Genomic DNA, 7909 nt, shown 5'->3' on the forward strand with positions numbered 1-7909 from the left:
CATTACCATGCCCACAAATTATATTCTTCCACAAAACCCCAAAACCAGACAGGAAAACAAAATAAAACAAATCAATTTGACAAAATTAAAAACTTATGTATGACAAAAAGATACCATACATTAGGATACCAAGAAACAGAAACAAAAATGGGACAAGATGTTTTCCACACAAATAACAAAGAATTAACATCCCACAGATAAGGAAAATCTTTTTTTTTTTTTTTAAGACAGAGGATAGAAAAAGAAATCAATATAGGCAATCTCCCTCTGTTTCTAAAGAGGGAATGTAAATGGTCAGTAAGCATATAGAAAATGCTTAACCCCATTAGGAAACAGAAATGCAACTGAAAACAAAAAGACACTACTGCAACTAATAACAAAAATGAGAAATTTTAAAATATTCAATGTTGGCAAAGATGTAGAAAAAATGATACTCATTCCCTGACAGAATATAAACTGTCACAACTACTTTGTGGAGCAATCTGACAATGTCTATTGCAAATGGAAACACACACAGCTGGTATCCTAGACCTATATCCAAAATCTTGCTCATTTGCACAAGGTAACAAGTACAAAGATATTCACTGCCCAGAACAGAAAATGACCCATATATTGCTTAATGGAACAGAAAAGTTAATAGAGAACATACTCCTAAACAAAATACTAAGCAGAAAAAATTAAAGGGAATGAATTGGGTCTCTCAAGATAAAATGGGGAAAGGTTCAAGATGTACTGAGGCCAAGAGAGGTGGGGGGAGCAAGACACAAAATGATTTACTCATTGAATTGAATAGTTTTTGCACAATCTTATGAATATACTAAAAACACTAAATTTTCCACTTTAAAAAGGTGAATTTTTTGGTGTATGGATTATATCTCAATTGAAAAAAATGATTCACCCATTATGATATACTTCATGAAGATTTTAAGACACAATATACTATTACCTGTAGCAGTATAAATGTGCAAATGTACATAAATAGATGGGGAAGGGATTGAAGACTTGGAAGAAAAGACTGGGAATCATTTAAAAACCTGAGCCATATCTATAATACTTAATTCCCTCAAATCAAACAAGGAATCAAATAAGAAAAAATGAGCCAAAAAGGACCTACTATATAGCACAGAGAACTCTACTCACTATTATATAAAGACCTAAATGGGAAAAGAATTCAGTAAAGAAGAGATATAGGTATATGTAAAACTGAATCAGTTTGCTACATACTGGAAACTTTCACAACATTGTTAATCAACTATACTCCAATATAAAATAAAAAGTTAAAAAAGTAGGATAAAATGTAAATATATGTTCATTCTCAGTAAAGGGATGTGAATGTTTATTATATTATTCTTTCCTTTGTGTTTTCCTATACCTCCCTTTTTTGAGAATACAAAAAGGGCTCAAAACAAGCATTATCACCAACAGCAAATGGTAAATATGTATACACAAAGATATGTGGCACTACTAATCAAATAAATGCAAATAAAAATGAGGTATCAGTTCCTGCAGCAGATTGGCAAAGATTAAAAAAACCTTTTAATCCCTAGTACTGGCAGCCATGTGGGGAAATGGGCAGTCTCCCAACTCCTAAGGAAGTATAAACTGGTACAATCTTTTTGAAGGGAAGTTTGGTAATGAATGTCAAAATGTAAAATCTATATACATTAGGAAATTATTGGAAAAACCATAAAAATGAATGTCAAGGATGTTCATCAGAGCATTATTTATAACAAATTAGAAATGAGAACAATATAAATTTTCAAATAAATAAATCTATATTTAATGTGATACCATCAAATTCAGCTTTAAAATGATATCCCACCACATACCATGAGGGCAAGAATGCTCATCTGTGTTTTATCCCCAACTTCTAGAAATACTCTAGGCACATGATAAGAGCTCCGAAAACCACTTGCTGAATAAATTATAATTTAAAGTTAGTTTTTGTGTGTATACAAATATAAACATAATTATAAAAAGATGCCTACCAAAATATTAATTATGGTTATCTATGAAGAATTTTCAAGTAACTCCTTTCTTGATATTTCTATGGTTTGATTTTTCTACAGTGAACATATATGTATAAGTTAGAAAATATAATTTTAATTTGTATATAAAAATTAATATATGCATTCTTCATAAAGGCTAAACTGTAAAATTGTGCAATGTAATGTCTCACTGTGTAATGTAAGGTATCACACTTTCTATGATAACATAACAAAAACTTGTCAATTACCTGTAACATCATCTATGGGAAATTATTTACCCAAAAACTCTTTTCAGACAAATCATACTCCCAAAAGCAAATATAGCACTACAAAATAATGAGAACCACAAAATATAAGAGAAAACAAGATTAATGGATTAAAATAGCTGTTATGAGGAAGAGAACGAAGTAAAGAGATTCTGGCCACACACACAAAATGTTTTAAAAGAATATAAATTTGTATCACTGAGACAAGAGAATCTCTCCTACATATTAGTAGCTTCGTTGAGAAGTGAAAACACAAAAGTGGAGGGAAAAAAAAACTACAGAATTCTGTATTATTTCTATTGGGACAGTGTGAAACATTGTTTTAGAGATCAAAAATATCCTGAAATCTGGCCAATAAAGATTAAAGTCCAGTAAGTTCAGTAATATATTGAGTCCTTGCTTAATTACATAACTGCTATAATTGTGTTTAACATTTCCCCCGTTCCCAAGTATCTAAACTTTTCCAAGTTCTCTTTTGAAGACTTAAGTCACTAAGAGATTTAAAAAAAAAAAAAAGACACCAAAAAGTTCCACATCTTAGAACTGTAAAAGCTGTGTTAAGTACTGGGTATCATTGTATTAGATGATCAGGAAAAGAGCTAAAGGGCTCAGATTGGTCCATGGAAGACCATTAGAAGGAAACTTCAAAGAGCCAAGAGAAGGAACAAAAAAAATCTTTAAAGAAAAATTATAAAACTGACTGATCTCCCAGCTCTGTCTACCTCCCAAAGGTACTTCTACAGAGGGTTACCCAAAATAATAGATATAAAAGGCTTCTGCATCATAAAACGGACAACAATGTTAACTATAAAATATAGTCAGTAAAACCAAATTTGGATTTTCCTTCTCAGAAAAAAAAAAATGTGTTAGATAATTGTTACACTGGAATTTAACCGTGCAAATACCTTGGAAATTTTACCCTTTCTCATTCCACTAAATAAGTATTTTTATTAGCAACAATGATAGTGGTTACAAGGAAAATCACCTTCCACATCTTAACAGAGCTGTTTATCTGTGTCAGGTAGTATTGTGATTATTTTATATCAGAGGTTCACCGAGTATAAGTCTGCGGATCCCAGGACGCCCATAACCTTTTCCAGGAACTGGCAAAATTAAAACTATTTTTATAACAACTCCAGGACGTCATTTGCCATTTCACCCTTGTTCTCTCATAAGTGTACAGCAGAGTTTTCCAAAGGCTACATGATGAGTGGTAACACCACAGACCAGATACAGAAGACAGAAGCAGATCCAGTTGTCTTCTATCAAGCAAAACATTTAAGAGACTGCATACAAACACAAATAAAATGATGCTACTCCTCTCACTTTTCTTTTTGTTTTAGAAGATAATTTTTCATTAAAATAGTATCTATACACTCATCTAATGGGCTGATGATTGTTATTCATAAATTAGTAAGTAATTTGTTTAAACCATTTCTGGTTAATTTCAAATACAGGCAATATTAATACATACAATTTACATAAAAATTTGTAAATCTAATTCCTCCTCACCACTGGTCAACAACATCTACCCAAGAAAGTTCAAGAGCACTTTTAGAGAACTACATGGTAATCCATGTCCAAAAGGCAGTAGTATTTACTTTCGTTGTTTTGTCTTAAAAAGTAATGAGTGCTCATTTGAAGGCTTTAAATGTAAAGAATTAACATTTATCTTTAAAAAAATCAAACACTACCAAAAAAAAAACCTCTCATCACCACCAAGACCATAGCATCCACTTAAGAAAACTATTAGTAAGAGTTTGATGTTCATTCATCCAGAATTTATTTTATCCACATACATACATATACTTTTTATCTGTATAAGCACATTTTTTAAATGGGATTACGTTGATTATCTTATTTCACCTAACATCTCTTAAAGATCTTCCTGCATCTACAAATAGATTTACCCTCTTTTTAAAATAGATCACCAAGATCTAACTGTACCCCACTGAGGTCCCTTCTATGGACTGCTTCCAAATGTTTGCTATCCAAATACAGTCCAAAAAAATGCTGTAACTCTGTGGAGTTGTGAAGCCATATCTGTTGGAAAATTCCTAGAAGTAAAATTGCTGGGTCGATGTGCATAAACATTTAAAATCTTAATAGATTTTGCCAAATGTCCTCCAAAATGTCCGTGCCCAATTTACATTCTTACTAACAGCACGAGATTTCCTCTAGCAATTCAGCTTTTTAAATGCGCTTTGGTAAATTATACTTTGTGTTGCTTCAAAATGTCAAGCTGTAAAACTGTTCTCACTGGTCATCTTAATTCCATACAGAATTCTACACAAATCTCGTAACACTCACTGACTGTATCAGTATAGTCACCCACTTTTTTTTTCTTCTATAAACCTTTTAAATATCTCAGGAGACAAAATGCACCAGGTGCACACAATATTTTCAACTAGTAAGCCCTTAAATTTTAGATACCCTGATAAAAAGTTATTCAAACTATTTCGGAAGACTAACACAAATCAGAACTACACAGTAAAACCGGGCTCAAACACTTAAAGGAAAGTTACAAGTACAGATTTACTGCGCTTTATCTGCCCACTCAAAGGACTAAGGCTGCAAATAATAAGCTATCAAATCATACCAGTGGCCAAATTAGCTTACATAAAATAATAAGCAACAGATTTCATATCGTAAATGTCAATGGAACAGATTGCAATAGTAAGGATGGCAGTAATTGAAAAGAAAGTTCACTCAAATTCACATCATACTGAAAATGAAAACATTAATATTTTAAATGAAATGTTTTGAATGTGACTATTCATTTCAGTCATACCAGACTATTATAAATCTGTGCTAGTAATAAATAAGATATAGTCTTTTTTTGCAAGCAGATAGTTTTAAAATGCATTATAGTTTGACATGCCTATTCTGTAAATGGCTAATGGATATTCCAGGCTGCACTATTTTATCAAAATCTCCTTTCTAGGATTTTGTGCTAGTAGTTTTAAATGAAACTGTCTTTAGGACAGAGTAAAACCTTATCAATTCAAGTCCAATTAGTTCAGTTTTGAAATGGCATATGTACTTCTCAATGGGCAACAAGCTGAATTTACTGTAATTTTTTCCCCTATAAGTTCTCATAATATTACTATAGAATAAAGGAAATCAACATGAAAATCAATTTGCTTTTCCAAACCAAAGATTTATGAAACTAAGAACTCATTCATCTTAATGGCTTGAGCAGTTCATCCTCAGATCTAAGTCCACTTCTGTTTATCAACTACCATACATTTTGGAAGTGACTGAAACTGGTATTATTAATAGCCATTTACAGTTTACAGCATGCATTTCTTGTAACTCAGATTTCTCACAAAGCCATTTGCAGTTTCTTCCATTTTCAATCCCCTTATTTATAGATCTATAATATCAAATATATAACACTTTAAAAGGTACAGAAGTAGACTTAGAAATGCCTGGCATTCTTATTCTGGATTTATTCTTATCATTTCAAAAGACCTCATAAGCCAAAAAATAAGTCCCCAGGATTAAGTGGCATGTTTGGTGTTACTTGAATTTACAACTAACTATTCCCAATGAACAGAGAAACCTTCTCTTGCAATCTGAATCATGTGTAATTACAGTATGACAAGGTCTCTCCTGGGCTATGTAAGCTGGCATTTTTCCCAGGACTTGTCACATCATGGGAAGCACACATACAAATAAAAATCCAAAAATAAACATTTTGAAACAATGGCTTATAGACTACATCAAGAAACTCCACAATTGAGAATAAAAATTGAAGAACCCTACCAACAAGCATACATCTCTCACTAGAGAGGTCTGAGAAGACCTTGGTGTTATCAAACCACTTACCACACCTAGCAACAAAACTCCCAGGTGTGGGCTGTGCAGGCAGCACTCTCATGTCCCCTCAGGCTGGACAGAAAATCATTAAGTATGGGAAATAAAAGGAGACATCACCACACACACCCACTGAAGCAGAGAAATAGTGGTGAAATGTGGAGAGGTTGATCCCCTCTAATTTCATAATACCAATTTGTGGATTGTTAAGCAGCCTAAACAAAGTTATCTTAAGAGCTACATCTTAGGCCAACTGGCTTAGTTTTCCTAATACAATAAATATTGCTTTTTTGTTGTTGTTGTTAAGGGTGTTTCACCTGGAAGTGAACAGACAGTCAAGTAGTCCTAACAGTGTGTACCAAGCAAGGATCTTAGAAGGTGGTTTCTTTTGTTTAAACTCCTCTGCTGTGGCTCTATGGACAGATGGAAAACAAAAAACAAGATCCCAAGAAACATCAGACCCAACCTCACAGAGGGACAGAAACTTGACAATACTCATCTTCATCACAGTTCAGAGGAAAAATTAAGTATACTATCTCTGGCTATCTTCTGATACAAAGTGCTAACAAAATCTAAATGTTATTTCCAATAGGCCATGCATATCCCTACCCCTCTGTAAGAAGCTGGACTCATTTATTAACCAACCAGCAAAGCCCATCAAATTCAACTGTTGGAGTTTTCAAGAGCAGCTGTAAAACAAACCATTATAGGCAAAACATACACTCCTAAGACCCATTACAGGAGCTCTGGAAACAAAAATAAGCGTCAACACAAACCTCTGCCACCTCTAAGGCACACATTTCTCCTTTCTTTATTCAAGCCCTTGAATGTTCAATAATTTCCACCCCTAACTCTAAGCAGAATGGATTTATTATGATGTTAAGCTAAGAAACTGCAGGAGTTCTAGATGCCAATAAAGATTACGGATCAAATGGAAGATAACTGCTAACCATTGTGTCCACTTAGATAAATAAACCTGATCACAAACAAAGCACCTTACTGTATTACCTCCACTAATCCAACTAAAACAACTGGTCAGTAGCTTTCCAGAGACTGAAGGGACCAGAAATTGGGATTTCTCAAACCCTCTTTATATGTCTTGTAAAATAACACACCGTTCCTCTTTTTTCCAAAACTGTCCTTTATGGAAAATGTTTTGAGACCTCAGAGGCTGAGCAGAATTATGCAAACCAGACACCAAGGCTGCTAAAAACCAAGGTGAGGGAAGACTGAAGAAGGCAAGACAACGCCATTCCTCTGAAACTTAGCTTCGACCTCCGGCAGGGACCCTCTCCCCTGCAGATCACATCGGGCAAACACTTACGAACGTGGCTCAAAATCGAATGAGCAATCAACTGCCATCGGGGGGCTAAGGCGCCCTGCTCCCCCCACTCCCAACTGAACATAAAATCCTGGCGGTGGGAGGTCGGGGTGGATAACCCACAAAAAAGAAAAGTCTATGACAGCTGGCACCTAACGCTTCACACAAGGAGGAAGGCAGAGAGGATCCTAAAGACAGGCGACTTCTCAAGACGGAACAATAACTACATCCCATGCATCCTCTGCTAACAACACAGGTAAATCTCAATTTCTCTAGGTTTAAAAAAAAAAGCGCAAGCTGTTTATTCCCTCCAGCCCCACTCCCCACGCCTCCAAACCCAGCAACTAATTGCAGTTTCCCCGCAGAACCCGCGGCTAACCCCAGAGGACCGGTGAGAGCTGGCTTGGGATGAATAAACACTCGACACCTGACGGTCCTTTCTCTGCGGTGACTTTCAAGGAGCCGAAGTGGCGCGCGCGCGGGCGGGAGCGGGGACCTGGCCAGCGCGGCGCCGC

General features: G+C 35.0%; 1 protein-coding gene across 1 annotated transcript in view; it reads right to left on the bottom strand.

Moving 5' to 3' along the window:
* Positions 1 to 7909, bottom strand: part of MLLT3 (myeloid/lymphoid or mixed-lineage leukemia (trithorax homolog, Drosophila); translocated to, 3) — a 290918-nt gene that overhangs the window by 281642 nt on the left and 1367 nt on the right. The window lies entirely within an intron of this gene.

This window comes from Bison bison, unplaced genomic scaffold (assembly GCF_000754665.1).
Source record: "Bison bison bison isolate TAMUID 2011002044 unplaced genomic scaffold, Bison_UMD1.0 scf7180017864376, whole genome shotgun sequence".
Lineage (NCBI taxonomy): Eukaryota > Metazoa > Chordata > Mammalia > Artiodactyla > Bovidae > Bison > Bison bison.